We start from the raw sequence: 17,680 nt of genomic DNA on the forward strand, positions 1-17,680 counted from the left end.
ATCTACAGAACTTGATTGTTATATTGTTTCATGCTATGATCCATCATTAGTAATTGTTTGTGCCATATTAATCTCTAGTTACAATTTAATTAGGAGGCTTCATGCCTGTCTAGTTCTAGCTTCGATTCCCAGCCTTTAATCCATCGATAATAAATGATCACACGTAATCCCCACCTCTCACATGTAATTCCCGCCTTATGCTTATGTATCAACCAATCAGTGACAAGCACACCTGTGGCAATGTTTGTAATATTCAATAAAAGAGGCTCCCAGGGTCCGCCCTGGCCAGACGCCTCATGTTACACCTGCCTCTCTCGTCTCCTGTGATTTTTCATTCCTACATCTGGTGACCCACGACGTGCCAGATCCCTTGCGCAGCCGAGCAGCCAGCCAGCCCTCATACTTCACTTCGACTGGAGAAGTCTCAAGCGCGCTGTTTCGTGAGTATGGGGGGGGGGGAATTGAGTAAGCTTCAAAAATTGCATGCTAGGGAATTACTGCAGCTGGTTAGGCAAAGAGGGGTGGGTGTACATATTTCTTTAAAAGAGATTGAACAATTGCTAGGTGAGATCGCATTCCAATGTCCCTGGTACCCTGAGGCAGGCTCCTTGGGGGTAGAGGCTTGGCAAAAGATTGGAAAAACTTTTTTTGCAGAACCCAGGGCTCCTATTCATTGTCTGCTAACTTGGCAGAAATGTGCAGATGCCGTGGCAAAATTAGGACCTCAGGCGTCCCAGGCGTCTCCCTCGGCCCCTGCATTTCTGTCTGTTGGAGACAACCCCCCTCCTTATCCTAAGCTTCTGCCTCCCTCACAACCCTGCCTGTCCCCCCCCCCCTTGCCTGTGTCTGCATCTCCAGGACCTGTGCCTCAGCTCACATCCACCCCCAACACCCCCCCTTCCCTCCCTCCTGTGTCTCCTTTGCCTGCATCTGCTTCTTCAGAAGCTGTGTCTCAGCCCACATCCACTTCCCCCCCTTTTTCTTCCCTCCCTCCTTCCACCCCTCCCTTGCCTGCCTCAGCTCCTGCATGTTTTACAGGAGCTGTCCGTGCTGCACTTTCTCAAGCTAGGCAGAAAGGTCTCCTTTCCTTAGAGGAAGAATCTGAGTGGGCTGGTGAAATGCCATCAGCTTTCCCTGTCTCCAGCTCAACCCCATCAGCTTTCCCCATTTCCTTTTTTTTTTTTTTAATAATTTTTTATTAGAGGTTTTTCTTATGGTTACAAAGATAAAACAAAACATGACAATACATTAAAACATAACAAACAAATAATAACAAGTATACTTTCAAATCTTATTTTCTTAGACCTTACTTCCCTGACTTCCTCATGCTTCCCCTTTCTGTGTTCCAATTTCTAATCAATTACTCAGCAAATCTTCTCGTATTTTAACTTAATTTACTCATTTTTCTCCTTGTCTTAACCATTACCGCTATCAACCATTTATTTCACTAATCCGTCATCCTTCTAAACTTCATAAATTTTGCAATATTTCTTTAAATAGTCCTTAAATTTTCTCCACTCCTCCTCCGCTGCTTCTCTTCCCTGGTTTCGGATTCTGCTCGTCATCTCTGCTAGGCCCATGTAGTCAATCACCTTCATCTGCCAGCTTTCCCTATTTCCTACACTAACCCAGGCACTGCGCAGCAACAGGTGTTGTACGAAACCCTTCCCTATTCTGTAATGAGAGAATTGAGAAGGGCCATTGCTGATTCCGGTTTAAAATCTTCCTATGTGACAGGAATGCTGGAGGGAATAGCAACTGCTTCAACTGCAATCGCCCAGGTCATTTTGCTAAACAATGCAGAGCCCCTGGCGGGGGTGCAAACAGGAATGGTGATGCCAATAAGGCTAAGCCTTCCAAGAAATGCCCAAAGTGCGGTAAAGGCTATCATTGGGCAAATCAGTGCAGGAGTTCGGGAAACTCCTTAGGGGCCCCACTCCCGGGCCAGGACAAATAGGGAGCCCCCCCGCCGTTAGTCTCCACTATTAAAACCATCTCAAAGGATACACGCTCTGATTTTACCATCGACTTACTTAATCAGGAAACCAAAGACACTGTTTTACCTGGTGAAATCGTGCTCATGCCTTCCCAATTGAAAGCCCCCCTACCTCCTAAAGTCGCAGGCTTAATTTTACCCAAATTTTCTGCGGCCAAAGAAGGGATCCAGGTTATTCCAGGAGTTCTGGATCCTTTATCCCGCTCTCGATATCGCCGCTCTGTGGAATTGACTAATGATTGTGATGCTTTTGTCTCTCTTCCCAGTAGGTCTGAATATATCTCTTTAGCTGTTTTTCTCTTAGGAGTCCCTGGATTGGCTGTACGGAATCGTATGAACATTTATTCTTTAGCTTGTTCTGCAGAAAAAGCCCTGAATTTTACTTCAGAAGCTCTTCACCTTTTGAATAAAGAACAGAGTGGACTACATAATGGACTTTTACAAAATTGCGCTATAGATTAATACAAAATTGGGGAATTCGTGGAAGGGAATTGGGGTCGACCTTAGAAAAAGATTTTAAGATTAAGTATTGATGTACAAAAACTGATGTTTATAAGTTAAAATTGGTTAACTAAAATGAATTAAATATAATAAGGTAAAATTTGGGGATAAGAACTTGCTGAGCTAATAATTGGAACTGGAATACAAGAAGGGGAGATGTGGGGAAGTCAGGGAAATATGTTATTGAAAGTAAGGAATGTAAATTCTATGTGTTTTTAATTTTCTTTTGTTTTTTCTGTCTTTTTTGAAAATTTTAATAAATATATTTTATTTAAAAAAAGATGCCTGCTTCTTGAGAGAAAAGTGATGACAAACCTAGACAGCATCTTAAAAAGCAGAGACATCACCTTGCCAACAAAGGTCCATATAGTTAAAGCTATGGGTTTCCCAGTAGTGATGTATGGAAATGAGAGCTGGACCATAAAGAAGGCTGATCGCCGAAGAATGGATGCTTTTGAATCATGGTGCTGGAGGAGACTCTTGAGAGTCCCATGGACTGCAAGAAGATCAAGGCTATCCATTTTTAAGGAAATCAGCCCTGACCGCTCACTGGAAGGACAGATCCTGAAGCTGAGGCTCCAAGACTTTGGCCACCTCATGAGAAGAGAAGACTCCTTGGAAAAGACCCTGATGTTGGGAAAGATGGAGGGCACAAGGAGAAGGGGACGACAGAGGATGAGATGGTGGGACAGTGTTCTCGAAGCTACCAGCATGAGTTTGACCAAACTGCGGGAGGCAGTGGAAGACAGGAGTGCCTGGCGTGCTCTGGTCCAGGGGGTCACGAAGAGGCGGACACGACTAAATGACCAAAAAACAACAAGATCTAACATAGTAGCGTAAGAGCCAAAGGCCTATCTAGCCAAGCCTTCCTGTCTAGAGTGGGCAACCAGATGTCCCAACGGGAAGTTGGCAAACAGGACCTGAATGCTTCAGTGATTTCCCGGCTTGGGAATCTCAAAACTCTCACCATCTTATTTAGCTGTTTGCAAAAAGCAAAACAAAGCAAAAACAAAAAAAGCTACTACCTAGCTATAATCAGGAATTTTAAAACAATTAAGGCAGCTCTGCCAGAATAGAAGAAAACAAGCAGAAAGTTTTCTCACCAGCAAAAGCAACAGAAGTACAGTGGTGCCTCGCAAGACGAACCCCTCGCAAAACGAAAAACTCGCAAGACGAAAGAGTTTTCCGTTTTTGAGTTGTTCCGCAAGACAAATTTCCCTATGGGCTTGCTTCGCAAGAAGAAAGCCCATAGGGAAATCTCCGGGGACCTCTTTTAAATGCTGGTGGTGGGGAGCAAAGCCTTTTGCCCCCCTCCGGCCTTCAGAAGAGGTCCAGGAAGGCCGGCGGGGGCCGAAAGGCTTTGCTCCCCACCGCCAGCATTTTAAAAGCGGTCCGGGATAGCACGGAATTGCGCTGCGCTTTCCCGCTATCCCGGACCACTTTTAAAATGCTGGCCGTCGGGAGCAAAGACTTTCGCCCACCGCCGGCCTTCAGAAGAGGTCCTGGACCTCTTTTGAAGGCCGGCGGGGGGCAAAAGTCTTTGCTCCCCCCCGCCTGCCTTCCCGGGATAGCGGAGAAGCGCAGCGCGTTTCTCTGCTATCCCGGACGGCTTTTGAAGGCAGGCGGGGGGGAGCAAAGACTTTCGCCCACCGCCTGCCTTCAGAAGACCTCCGCTGTCCCGGGGGCTTTTAAAATGCTGGCGGTCGGCAGCAAAGCCCTCCTGTCCCCGGAGCTTGCGGGGCGGGAGGTGGGGAGAAGGGCTTTTCTTCCCACCGCCAGCCTTCAGAACAGCCTTCTGAAGGCTGGCGGTGGGAAGTAAAGCCCTTGCCCCCCCCCCCAGCCTTCAGAAGAGGTCGGGGGACAGACTGTCCCCGGACCTGGTCTGAAGGCGATTTCCATAGGGACGCATTGATTGATTTTCAATGCATTCCTATGGGAAACCGTGCTTCGCAAGACGAAAAACTCGCAAGAAGAAAAAACTTGCGGAACGAATTAATTTCGTCTTGCGAGGCACCACTGTACTGATGATGAAGATGCAGTTGGAAGAGTATTAACATGCAGCCCAATATCTTTGCAGTTACTCAGCAGTCACACTCTTTGAATTACTTGGGACTTACTCCCAAGTAACTGGATAGGTTTGCATCCATCTATCTCAAATTATAAGACCACTGATTTGGAGTGCAATCCTAATATACAGACCTGGAGGCAGGAGAGGCCCTCTACTGATGGAGAGAAAATCTGTGTGTGTAAATCATCTACCTTCTGTGTTTTTAAAAGCAGCAGGCCCTCAAAAGGCCTGCTTCAGAGCAGGTCACAGGTAGCTTTGGATTCTCTGGATCCAAGGCCCCTTTCTTCACCTGAGTGGTTCCAGGACTGGGTCCGTCAAATGTGCCAGCCTTGAGAAGCGATAGAATAGCTCCAGGACGTTTGGTCCAGCTGTTGGTCTGCATAGAGGATTCTGATTCTGTGGATCGTTGTTCAGAAGTGAGTCTCACTGGCCACCCAGATTCTGTATGAAGAGCTGCTGATATCACTCATGGTAGAGAGTATAGCCTGTGGGGGCGGGGGATATTCTGCACATTTTCAAATATTTTGAAAGCCCCCCATTTCAATGCCATTTGAATAAGCACTCTGCTACAGGGTGGCGCTGTGGGTTAAACCACAGAGCCTAGGACTTGCCGATCAGAAGGTCGACGGTTTGAATGCCCGCGATGACGGGGTGAGCTCCCGTTGCTCGGTTCCTGCTCCTGCCAACCTAGCAGTTCAAAAGCACGTCAAAGTGCAAGTAGATAAATAGGTACTGCTCTGGCGGGAAGGTAAACGATGTTTCCGTGCACTGCTCTGGTTTGTCAGAAGCGGCTTAGTCCTGCTGGCCACATGACCCGGAAGCTGTATGCCGGCTCCCTCGGCCAATAAAGCGAGATGAGCGCCGCAACCCCAGTCACGACTGGACCTAATGGTCAGGGGTCCCTTTACCTTTACCTACCAGGTATCTTTAGGTGTTTTCAGAGATGACAAGTGAACTAGTTTGTGAAAAGAGGAAAATACTGATCCTGACTTCTCTCTTTGCTTTTTTTGCCAGGATCCAATCTGGCACCAAGTCACACTCTTTTCAATGTTACACAAGCACAATGCTTCCTCCCCGGCTCATGTCCTGCTCCTTTTTTAAAAAAAGATTTTTTATTAAATTTTCACATTTTATCTCCAACCAATTCAACCATTAAAATATTAGGTTCGCTGAAACTTCGGACTTCCTTCCCTCCCTCCCATGGGTTCTTAAATTAAAATTTTAAGTTTTCCACATCTTTTACTTTATCCAACTATTGTATATCACTAATTATCATAATCAATTTCACATTACAAATGTCATTACAATGCTACCAATGATTTTAACTGTTTGCAGTGTTTTTTTAAGTAAACTACAAATTTACTCCAATCTCTAACAAATACTTATCTTCCCCGTCAGTTTCGCCATTTCTGCATATTCCATCAAATTCGCCTGCCATTCTTCCTTTGTGCTCATGTCATGTTCCTTTCTAGTCTTGGCTACTGTAATCTCCTCTTCTGTGACCTCACATTATCTCATTTTTGACACCTTGAATTTATCCAGCACTCTCTGCCCCACACCACTCACCTCTCTTGTTGCTGTTACTCTGGTTAGAAGGTGCTCCTCCTTAAATACCAGCTCTGGTTTCTTTCCCACAAGCTCCTCATCTAATCCGTGGCCCCTGCCTTACAAAACTGAGCTTGGGCCAAGGAAACCTGTTTGGAAATGTCGTAAGAAGAAGACTGCTTCCTTTCCCTCATGGGATATCTAAGAGCCCGTATAGAGTCCTTATGTAGGTTCTCAATCCGTAGGAGAAAATAACAGAGGCCAACCAGAGAATATTGAGATACAAAGCAGCTAGTAAGCCTGATTTTTATTAAACTGTTGCAACACGCAGGGAGGGAGGAAAGGAGCCCAGAACATTGGTGTGCAAGCTCTTATATAGACTTTTGAAACCCTGTAGCTCAAGACCACCCCCCAAAACATCATACATACATCACAGAAAGAGGTGGTCCCCAGCAGAAATTTGAGTGTGTTGCTTCTCTCCTGTCTGCCAGGATACCTGATAATGCCTCATCTGAGTGCCTTTTCTGGGTAGGCTGGCCATTCCTTGGAGATGGTAAATACTTAGTTCCTGGATCTCTTACACATATTGATAGTTTGCTTAGTTTAACAGATACTTGCCAGACTGTATTTGAAAAGCGAGGTGTAAGCCCCTACAGTCCAAAGAAAATTGGGAAGCTTTCCCCATTTCCTTCCTCCTTTCAGAGAAATATTTGAGGACAATTTGGGAGAGTCAAAATGGCTTCAGGATTGTTCTCCTGTACTATTTCAGTCGCGTGGTTTATATACTTATGTATGTGTTTGCCTTGTACATTTATGAACATTTATTTTCTATATATAAGACCTTAGAATTCCTATAACAGAAACAACTAGCCTCTAGCATGTGGAATGAGATTATCTTGATCAAGTGCAAACACCACAGAATGATGGGAGGTTTCACATTTTTATTTCCTACCATGTTTGCACAGCAAGGTTGCCCTTCTCTAATGGAGGTAATAAAGTCTGTCTTTGATAAACACAGATAAACATGTTTCTCTGTTCCACAGCCAGGCAGCCAGGATACAACTGTTGATAAGAGTCAGTTGGGGTGAGGGCTTGCCTTTCCCATGCAGGAAGATGAGAGGAACACCTCTGTAACTGCACAAATTCTTCACACATGCCTTGGACCTCTTGGGTACAACAAAATGTCTTCATTACGTTAAGAAGTCTGGACTGTTTGCATCTCTTCACACTTCAGTCTTACTGGCCAGCTGTCCAGCCCTCTTTAGCCTTTGTTGACCTTGGAAAACAGTCCCTCTTGGCCTCATCCACTATGGGCTGCCTGTAATAAAAAACCATCCACATGCCACACAACCTTGGAGTTTGTTAAGTTAAACTCTAATTATTACTTTTAACAAATGAGAAACCACAGAAATGTTTGGCTACCTTCTTTTATCTACTATATAAAATAGATTCTATAAAATGCCTTCTTACGTTATGGCTTCATATGTTCAGGCTCAGGAAATGTCTTCCTAATAACGTATCCTGTACCTGAAGGATTCCATACAAGGTTACAGTATATGATAAAATTGTTGGTTGCCACAGAATAGTCTTAAGTGGACATGCCAGGACATTTGTGCTTTGATGATGTTCCAAAGATGTTGATACATCGCATTTAGCTAGATGGAACATTGAATCACCTTGTTGTTGTTTAGTCGTTTAGTCACGTCCGCCTCTTTGTGACCCCATGGACCAGAGCACGCCAGGCACTCCTGTCTTCCACTGCCTCCCGGTTTGGCCAAACTCATGCTGGTAGCTTCGAGAACACTCCCTGGAAAAGACCCTGGTGTTGGGAAAGATGGAGGGCACAAGGAGAAGGGGACGACAGAGGACGAGATGGTTGGATGGTGTTCTCGAAGCTACTAACATGAGTCTGACCAAACTGCGGGAGGCAGTGGAAGACAGGAGTGCCTGGCATGCTCTGGTCCAGGGGGTCACGAAGAGTCGGACACGACGAAATGACTAAACAACAACAGCGTTAAGAATGGAGCCTGCATGTTCAGAGGCAGTCTACCTGCATCTGCCATGTGCTTGGGGGCCAAAGAGCAAGCTTTCTTTCTGGGCACCTGATTGGCTACTGGGAGGATACAGGATGCAACTGCCAATTGTTGGGGATGACTGGGGGTCAAAAACATCTGGAGGGCACCCCAGTCCTTCAGGCCTCTTTTTGAAATCCTTGAGGACTAGCCACCTCCATCTAATTCACCCTCAGGACCGACCACTTAAAACGCACGGAGGCGCGTTTGCTTTTTATTTATTCCCCCGCGCTACCCTTGCTGGGACTCGTAGTTCATTCGGTGCCCTCCTCCTCGGCTTGCCTTTAGTCCATGCCCCTCTTGCCGAACTACGTTTCCCAGGAGGCCGCGCGGCCTGGAGCCGCGAAGGACGATGGGGCGAGCGCGCCCTCGAGGAGGCCGGCGAGAGGGGCGGGGCACCCGAGTCCCAACGCCATCCGGGACTTGTTGTTTTTTCCCCTTCTCCCCGCCCTCCCGCCCGTCAGTTCCGCCCTCTGCCCCAATCAGCGCGCCACGGGGACCCTGAGGCGGGCGGCGATTGGCCAGTTCGGAAGGGAGGCCGAAGTTTGAAATATTTAAACGGCGGTAACGGCGGAGGGCGCTGAGGCGACGGCGAGACGAGGCCCCGGCGGTTCCGAGGTACGGGAGGCGAGAACCGGGAGTGGCCAGAGGAAAGAGACGGGAGGGGAAAAAAAAAAGATTCGGGAGAGCGGCTGCTTTCCCTGCGGTCCGCCCATCCCGCTCACCTGAGGTAAAAACCGCAGGTAGTTCCGTGGGTTCTGAAGGTGCTGAGTCCGAATTTCAGGGCCCTGAGGGGAAGCCCCTCCCCAGCCCCGACCCCTCCGGTACTGTCCTGGGTCTGTCGGTTTGGTTCCCCCCGCCCGCCCGCCTTTGTTTCCCTATTTGAATTGGCCTCGGCGGCTCGCTTCCGCGCCAGTCTCCCCCCGCTGGGCTTCCCGGTGGAAGAGGGCGCCGTGTCCGAAGCCCCGGAGAGCCGCTTCCAGTCGGGGGAGACTCGTTCGAGCTCGCGAGTCTGAGTCTCCCTTGGGCAGCTTCCTATTGTGGGGATTCTGGGGGTGGAAATGGGCCCTATAGCCTGGGGAGTGGCTCAGGGCCTCCTCCCTCCCTCAACCGCCAAAGACAATATTATTATTATTATTATTATTATTATTATTATTATTATTATTATTATTATTATTATTATTATTATTATTTGTTATTTATTGTTATTATTTATTATTATTATTTTATTTATTTATTTATTTATACATACATACATACATACATGCATGCATACCCCACCCATCTGGCTGGGTTTCCCCAACCACTCTGGGGTCTTCCAACAAAATATTTAAAAAGATGAAAAATACATTAAAAAGACAAGAGACCAGAGGGTGGGTTGTTTTGGGGTTTATTTTTTAAAAAAAAATTTTATTAAATTTTTTCTTTTAGGTTGCAAAAAATATGGGCATTCTCTCCTTTTTCAGGTTGTAGAGCCTATTCTACAGATCAGTTACATTTGATGAGAGACATTACGTAAGGCTGCCATATTTCAAAAACTGAAAATCCGGGCGCAGAAGTTCAGCTTCTTAAAATCTATATAAAGTTGCTCAGCTTTTTTTGGCAAAATTGCAAAAAACAACAACAACAAAATGGTTTTTGAGCTATTTTTGAGGGAAATAGGCAAAAGTGACACTGCCGATGGGGGTTGCCATATGTCATGATTTCCCCAGATGTTTTGCCGTTTTCCGACCAGACGCAGCTTCCAACTGCTGTATTCTCTGTATGTCCGTGAAATTCTGGATGTATGGCAACCACCATTGTATACAGTATAAGGTTGGGGGGCGGAAGAGAGGAAGGGGTGGTGAACAAGAGGCCAGAGTTGAGTGACTTGAGCTACTTGCTGGATGCAAAAGCTTAAGGCTGGAAAGTTACGGAGAGAGGCGGACAGACAGGCCTGATTTCCTTTTAGGGTGTTAATGCTGTGAACCGCTCCATTGTAGGCTCGGGTTGTATATATGTGTAAATAAACCATGTACCATAAAGGCAGCACCGTCTCTGCTGTACAGGCAGCAACCATTTCGTGTGAAAGTTCTGTTCCCAGCCCCCACATAAGCATGCCCTGTTCTGCCTCCCCCCCCCCCCTTAATGCCCTCTTCCAGGTCTAAAAGGACCTGGATGTCTGCGATTGCATGTCAATTGAATGCACCTAAAATGTTCACCTGTATCTCGTTCCAAAAAGAAACACAAACCTTGAGTTAGTGCCAGGAACCCCTGCAATCTCACACCGCTTGCAGATTGGGGGTGGGATACAACACTATGTTCCACCCATCCTTTATCATGTGGTCCAAGTATTATTTACATACAGTTCAGTATAAGTAACTGTTAAACAGAATGCATAGTCTCATCTCATCTTTATGTCTTGATCTGGTGGTGTCATGTATGACCCATATATAGGGGCCAACACAAAGAAGGCCCCCTCACACATTCCTGCTTATAGAGCTTCATAAGGCAGCAAAGCTTCCAGCAGGACCTCCCTTCAGATCATAACATCTAGACAGGTTTATATGGGTTCCTCTCTCTCTTTTAAACCCACTCACCCAGCAGGATGGAAAAAGTGCTGGCTGCAAAGCCAAGTGTTGAGACAAGTGGCGTTCTGGGCTTCTTAGAGGAATGTGGCTGACTGTTGACTGAAACGGATACTAGTGATTTTGACACTAGATAGATGACCCTTTAATCTGCTAGCAGAGCTGTTCTTGCATTCAGAAGGCAAGTTTGCTTTAGATGAGGTGAGGTATTCTGCAAGTTCTTTATTTCCAATGGTTCTGATAGAGACAGTGATGGTTTAGTTGCTTTCTGTTTAAGAGAGAAACACCAGGCAGATAATGGATTATTAATCATTAGGTTCCCTGTACAACAGCGCCAAAGCAATGAGTAGATACAAATTTTTGGAATGCCACCAATGCCCTGGTGCATGATGCATATTAACAGAACATTCAAGGCCAATTGCCAGGAGGTTTTGGAATACTTAAAATTCTTGCTCTTTCCAGTGTGCTTTTTTTGCTCAGTTGCAGAGTAAGGCCTGTGTACTTGCTCTGTGTTACACTCTCCTAGTTTTGTGTTGTGGTGATACAAGTTAGGTATTATAGCCTGCCCTAACTCATAGCTCATAGAGTGGAGAACAAGTTAAAAATGGAGAGCTTTTTGATCACTAAATAATATGCATCCAGTTAAAAACACGGTTCTAGCCATTTCAGATAATAGGAAGAAAATAAGAGCACACAACTGGAAGGAATGCTAGGTCTCAAAATAACCAGCCCATTTCCAGCTCCAGCGTGTTGGTTAGGGGGGGATTTCATTGGTCTAACGATTCTCCCCCCACCCATGCCTTCCTTTCTCAGGCACTATGACAAATCTAAACTTAGGGCGCCTAGGCAAAAGCTGGCCTGGTATTAAGCAGGAGATTTTGGGTGTCTTAAGAGGCTTTCTGGTTCCCCTTTGCACCAAGTCTAGCACATCAGCCCCAAATCCCCTGCTGTCCCTTTAACACCTATTTTTAACTTGTCCCATCTTGATGTCTCCTAGAGCTTGTGGGGCCTGAATTACAGGGCATACGATGTCAGGGGCATTTATTTTTGGGTTGCTGGGAAGGGAGACACGGATCTCTAGCTAGGGTGGAGGGGCATAAGAAGTCTGGGAAATACTGGCACAGCTTTTATCTCTCTCACTTGACTCTCCCTGTTCCACAAATGAGTCTGTTGCAACATCAAGCATGATGGATAAGCAGAATTAGCATGGGGATAACATTGCAGATCCACCAAGACTTCCTGGCTGGCACATTACGGTTTGCATCTTGGCCTTAAAGTGCAGGGCCTCCCACATGTTTGTTAGGCCCCAGAGCTCTGTACCAGGAGCTGAGTCAGGTTGTGACCTTGCAGAGCACCCAGAAACAGTTGGAACAACTCTGACACTGGTACCAGCAGGGTACATGGTCTGCATCCGTAAATTCCACCAGAAATGGTGAAGGATAGTTGGGGGGAAATACTTGTGGGGGAAGAGAATAACAAGGTTTTTTTCTTTACAACATAGAAACATTAGAAATGGGCTCATTCTGAGAGAAGATGCTAATTGTATCATAGAATAATAACATAGGGTTGTTCACTTTAAGCTGCTGCTTGACACATTTCCTGCTTCCACATTAGAATGTTGATTTTTCATACTGTTCCTAATCCCAAATAATATAGTCACCTTTCTTTGTTATCATGGGGTCATTGGCTTCTATTTTCAACTTATTTTTTGCTAGCTGAAGGTGGGGTGGGGTGGGAGAAAAAGATAATTAGGGCTCAGCGCTGCAGTTTCCATTTATGGGCAGATTTGAAGTGACCTGAATAGAAACTGCAGAACCTGTGCCCTATTAATATAACAAACATTACCATTCCATGTGCTGAGATTCCTAATGCATTTTTTGTGTTTGACATATAAGGTCCAGTTTAAATGGGCAGTGCATAGAAGTTAAACTCCAAAAATTCCTCAAAGTGTAAAACAGAATTTCTGTGTCTTGCATGTGTGGAGTTGAAAGCATAAAAACAAAAATGCATTTACAAATGGCATAGGTAAAGGTAAAGGTACCCCTGCCTGTACGGGCCAGTCTTGACAGACTCGGGGGTTGTGCGCCCATCTCACTCAAGAGGCCGGGGGCCAGCGCTATCCGGAGACACTTCCAGGTCACGTGGCCAGCGTGACAAAGCTGCATCTGGCGAGCCAGCGCAGCACACGGAAACACCGTTTACCTTCCCGCCAGTAAGCGGTCCCTATTTATCTACTTGCACCCGGGGGTGCTTTCGAACTGCTAGGTTGGCAGGCGCTGGGACCGAGCAGCGGGAGTGCACCCCGCCGCGGGGATTCGAACCGCCGACCTTTCGATCGGCAAGCCCTAGGCGCTGAGGCTTTTACCCACAGCGCCACCCGCGTCCCCCTACAAATGGCATACTTACTAGTAAAGACATTACCTGCCCCTCCTGGGTACCTGGGAATTAGTTTTCTAACATGAGGACTGCGCTGTAAGGAAATAGGTACCTATGGCATGAGCAACCTTACTTACATGAGTAAGTTTGGGGTGGGACTTACCAGGCAGTCATCCTTTGCTGATGCTGAGACCCTAAAATACTTCAGCTGCTCTGCCTGAAACCTTGATTTGTCCTGGGATTTCCTTAGTGTAATGGAAGCCTTGAACATCTGTAAGTGTTACTGTAGTGAAGGAATGTGAGCCCTTGGGCACAAGAGGCCTGCAAGTTAGCTGGGGATATGGTCAATGGGGCAAGTGGTCAGCGCAGCACCTGTGCCAGCTTGTTCTGTTTGTAGCATGAGTTGCTCATGTCCTCCAGCCTGGTCTTGCACAATAGTTTCTCAGAAGTGCCTGAGCTTGGAAGCAAAAAGATCTGCATGATTAGGTGGCGGCGGTGGAGGAGTGGGCAGAACGTAATGGCTTCTATCCTTGGGTGTAATCCACATTTCTCTGTGGCTTCACAGCCTCTGCTTGTCTAGCAGGGATTGTTCTTACTCTCCTGATGAAAAGGCCGAAGCTGTGTAGTATCAGTAAAGAATAGATTATGCCCAAGGTTGGATGTGATTAAGTGTGGCTGTTGTGGTGCCTAGCTGGAAAAAGGCATGCTATGCCCTCCATGCTGCTGGTTGACCTTTTCTGCAGAGGTGCAGAAAGTGACACAGCCCTGCCCTGTGATGAAAGAGTTGAGATAAGTGCTAAAAAAAGCCTGCAATCCATAGCCTTGCTGAACTTCACTAGTAAAGCCTATTGAGTACCCCTGTACCAAGCAAGTAATGGTGTAAGGTGGCAGAGAGGCAGGCTTATCTGGTAAATTGGCTGTGGGAGGCACCATCTCCCAGAATATTCTTCCTCACAAGCCCTAATGCAGTGAACAGCAGATGTGCAAAAGCATCTGAATCCTGTGTACTTAGGAGAGGATAATCGGGTGGGAGCAGTAGGTTTAGTGCCCTACTTGTGTGATTTCTAGAAACATTTAGTCCAGTAGAGCTGCTCCTCTGTTCTGTTGCTGTTCAGGCATCTAAATGGCTACTTGCTTTCTAACCTGTGCACATGCTTTCCATGCAGAAGGCCCCGGATTAATCTCAAGATATTCCTAGGTGGGGCTTGGAAATTCCTCAGCCTGAAGAGTTGATGGCAGTCAGTGGACCAATGGTGTAACATGGAATAAGACAGCTTCCTGTGTTCCAGTGAGGCTTCTTCTAATACGAAGGGTTGCTTCTCAGAGGCCTATTATTACAATAATAAATAAATTGTTGTTGTTGCTGTTTAGTCATGTCCGACTCTTCGTGACCCCATGGATCAGAGCACGCCAGGCACGCCTGTCTTCACTGTCTCCCGCAGTTTGGTCAAACTCATGCTTGTAGTTTCGAGAACACCATCCAACCATCTCGTCCTCTGTCGTCCCCTTCTCCTTGTGCCCTCCATCTTTCCCAACATCAAGGTCTTTCCCAGGGAGTCTTCTCTTCTCATGAGGTGGCCAAAGTCTTGGAGCCTCAGCTTCAGGATCTGTCCTTCCAGTGAGCACTCAGGGCTGATTTCCTTCAGAATGGATAGGTTTGATCTTCTTGCAGTCCATGGGACTCTCAAGAGTCTCCTCCAGCACCAGAATTCAAAAGCATTCATTCTTCGGCGATCAGCCTTCTTTATGGTCCAGCTCTCACTTCCATACATCAAACCTATATTGTCGCTACACCACCTGTGTGCAGTGAAATTAAACGAGCCCCCCCCCCCCCCATACACTCAGTCTTGTTCGTGCTCTGTGTGCTTGTCATTTAGACCCATTATGGTGGTATCACCTGCAAACTTTATAACTGCAGTGGATGGATCAGAGGAAATGTAGTCATATGTACACAACGAGTACAGGTAGGGATTCAGCAGGCATGCCTGTGGGGTGCCAGTGCTGAGCTTCAGAGAGGTAACTGGCCCAATTCTCACTATTTGTGTGCGATCCCTCAGAAAGTCTTTAATCCAATCGCAGATGGTAGGGGAAAGGTCCAGGTCCATCAGCTTTTTAATAAGAATGCTTGTGTATTGATGTCTAATGCTAGCAGATCTATTTGGAAGGGCATATTCAGTTATGGGCTGTTAAAGAAAACAAGGCACACGTGTTCCCTGCAAGATCTGTATTTTTCCTTCTTTCCTTAAATGAGGGTGGAGGTCTTTCTACTCAATGCAATCTTTGACAATCTTCTGGCAGCAGATCTTATTAGAGATGAGAATGTACCATTGCTTCCAGTTTGGATGGATGGCTTGAGCTGAAAACAGCAGGATGAGTTTTGGGGAAATTGTGTATTGGATCTTTTTTTGTCCTGCAGATTATAACAATTCGCTTTGCCTTAGCCACTGTGCAAAGGTGAAAGGCTCGCTTCTCAATAGTGCAGTCCTGTCCACCCAAATTGGTGGCTGTAGTACAACCCAAATTGCAGCCCACCGCTGATATCCGAGGAGGTTGAGCTTATGGCTTCCTCCAGTGGCCAGACCATTGCTTAACGCTGCCTCGCATGGTCGACCTACCTTTCCCTCCTGCTCTGGAAATGCCCTGGAAACCGGACCCTTCCAGAGGGGGATTCCCTACAAGGGCCTCAAGCACACCACAGCTCCCCTGTGAATGTGTTTCTCTGGCTCCAGCTGCCTCCCCAGCTCCTGCTAATGAAATGGCCGTTGTCACTCTTGCAGAATGAGGGGCTGAGGGAGCAGTGGGCTAGCATTGGAGCCAACCATTTCTGAAATGTGATTCCTGCTCCTCCTGCTTGGCAGCTCAACTTGTTGGGTCGTGTGGGCGAAAAGAACGTCAATGACGCACTTCAATATTTTTTTTAAGTTGTTAGTGTTGACAGAAACTTGATCCTGATTAAGGGGGCTAAGAAGGGATCTAATTCCAGCCAGGCTTTGGAGCTCTCTCAACTCTCCTTTGGGGCTGTCACTTTCTTCCCTCCATCCATTCCTCCTCTGGGGCATTTTGATCTCTTGTACCAACTTTTCCCTAATCTTGGAGACCACCTTAGTCTTGTCGCAGGACCCTTTCTGCCCTGTCTCTCAGCCGGTCCGTGCTTGGAGACCTCTTGTCTACATTTCAATGTGGCAGCTTTCCATGCCTTGGCAAGGGAAGGCCAAGGGTTATAAATTAGGGTGGCACCTGCTAATGGTGCTGTAATTTATATCTGGGCACCCTTCCCGCATGTGAGTGTAGCCAGCTTTTCTAAAAGCACATAAACCAGCAGTAATCCTGCCCTAGGCCTCAGCTGACTGAAGAGGCCATGCATGCAAAGTCTTCCTTTGGATAAACTTGAAGCCGTTTGGCTTAGCAAAAGCCAGTTGCTTTTGTGGAAGGTTGCTAATAAGGTGGGGCAACATGGCACGGATGGATGTACTGGATATGTTAATGCATGTTCGCAAACCTAGGATGCTGCATAAAAATATGCGCCAGGTTTATGATTCTAGGAAGCCCTGCCCCTTAACATGGAAGTTGCCCTTGTAGTTGTAGAAAGGGTGCTCTGCACAAGCACAACGTTAACCCATTAAACCAGCCTATCTGCAGCAAGGCCACAACTATGGAGCAATCTGAGTAACTTGAGTTTCAGGGCCCCTTTCTTGGCTTGCTTTGCACCAGGTGTGGTCTGAAAAACATCTCAAGTTCCTAGGCTAGAAAATCCTGTCCTTTTCTTGGCTCCTTGATTCTGTCTCCGCTGACACCTATAATCCCCTTTGCTCCTTCTAACTCAAGCTGGGTCTCTTCCTGCAGTATCATTCTCTGGGTGATCTTAGTACATTGCAATCAATTAAGCTTTGGGAAGGCCCTCAAAATGTTGCAATGTTGGATGTGAGGCCAGAAGCAACCATGGCGGCGTCAATTGTGAGGCCAGGCTGGTTCTTTTAAGTCTGTAGAAACAGGTTTTGCGGAATGTGGCTTGCTGAAAGCACAAATGGCTCCTTAAACCAGGGTTACAGGCGCCAAAATGGAATGTCAATAGTTGCCATTTTGGGGCCAGATGGCTTGAAAGTCATATTTTTCAATACAACACCTGAAGTTTGTTCTGATTGTGCAGATAAAATATCATGGATAGAATTCTACAGGATCCCCAAGCATTCACCACCAGATGGTAGAGATGTCAGGTGCCATCCTGGCACCTGGGCATCTTCACTTGGTCTTAAGTGGCCAATAGCGTGGTGCCAAAATGTGCCTGGTGAATTTTAAACGCTGGCTGAAGGTCAGGGTGAGCACCTGTGTTTCTTCTCTAAAGTGATGAATTCCTTGTTGTGCAATGTTGAAGTACTTTGAGGCTTAACCTTCTTTCTTGGTCTTCTATCTTGCATTGCTTTGGGTTGTAGTGTCCTCTAGCTGATAGTCATTGTACCTAGACCTGGGATGGTGGCAAGGTTGCAGTCCCAGTTCAACCTTGGGTCATTGGTTAGATTTAAACATGGGTGGCTTGTGACTGTAGCTTTCAATCTAT

At 46.6% G+C, this 17,680-nt stretch overlaps 1 protein-coding gene across 3 annotated transcripts in view; it reads left to right on the forward strand.

The window, feature by feature from the left end:
- Positions 1-8,667: 8,667 nt before the first annotated feature.
- The window catches only part of TPX2 (TPX2 microtubule nucleation factor), a 29,813-nt gene continuing 20,800 nt past the window's right edge, over positions 8,668-17,680 (forward strand). The window contains exon 1 of one of the 3 annotated variants that reach the window (XM_077929456.1): positions 8,668-8,800. The gene's annotated coding sequence lies outside the window, so the exon portion shown is untranslated. Of the gene's footprint in view, positions 8,913-17,680 lie in introns of all 3 variants that reach the window. The other 2 variants (XM_077929455.1, XM_077929457.1) reach the window with 2 other exon arrangements.

The sequence above is a fragment of the Podarcis muralis genome, chromosome 5 (assembly GCF_964188315.1).
Source record: "Podarcis muralis chromosome 5, rPodMur119.hap1.1, whole genome shotgun sequence".
NCBI classification, from domain to species: domain Eukaryota; kingdom Metazoa; phylum Chordata; class Lepidosauria; order Squamata; family Lacertidae; genus Podarcis; species Podarcis muralis.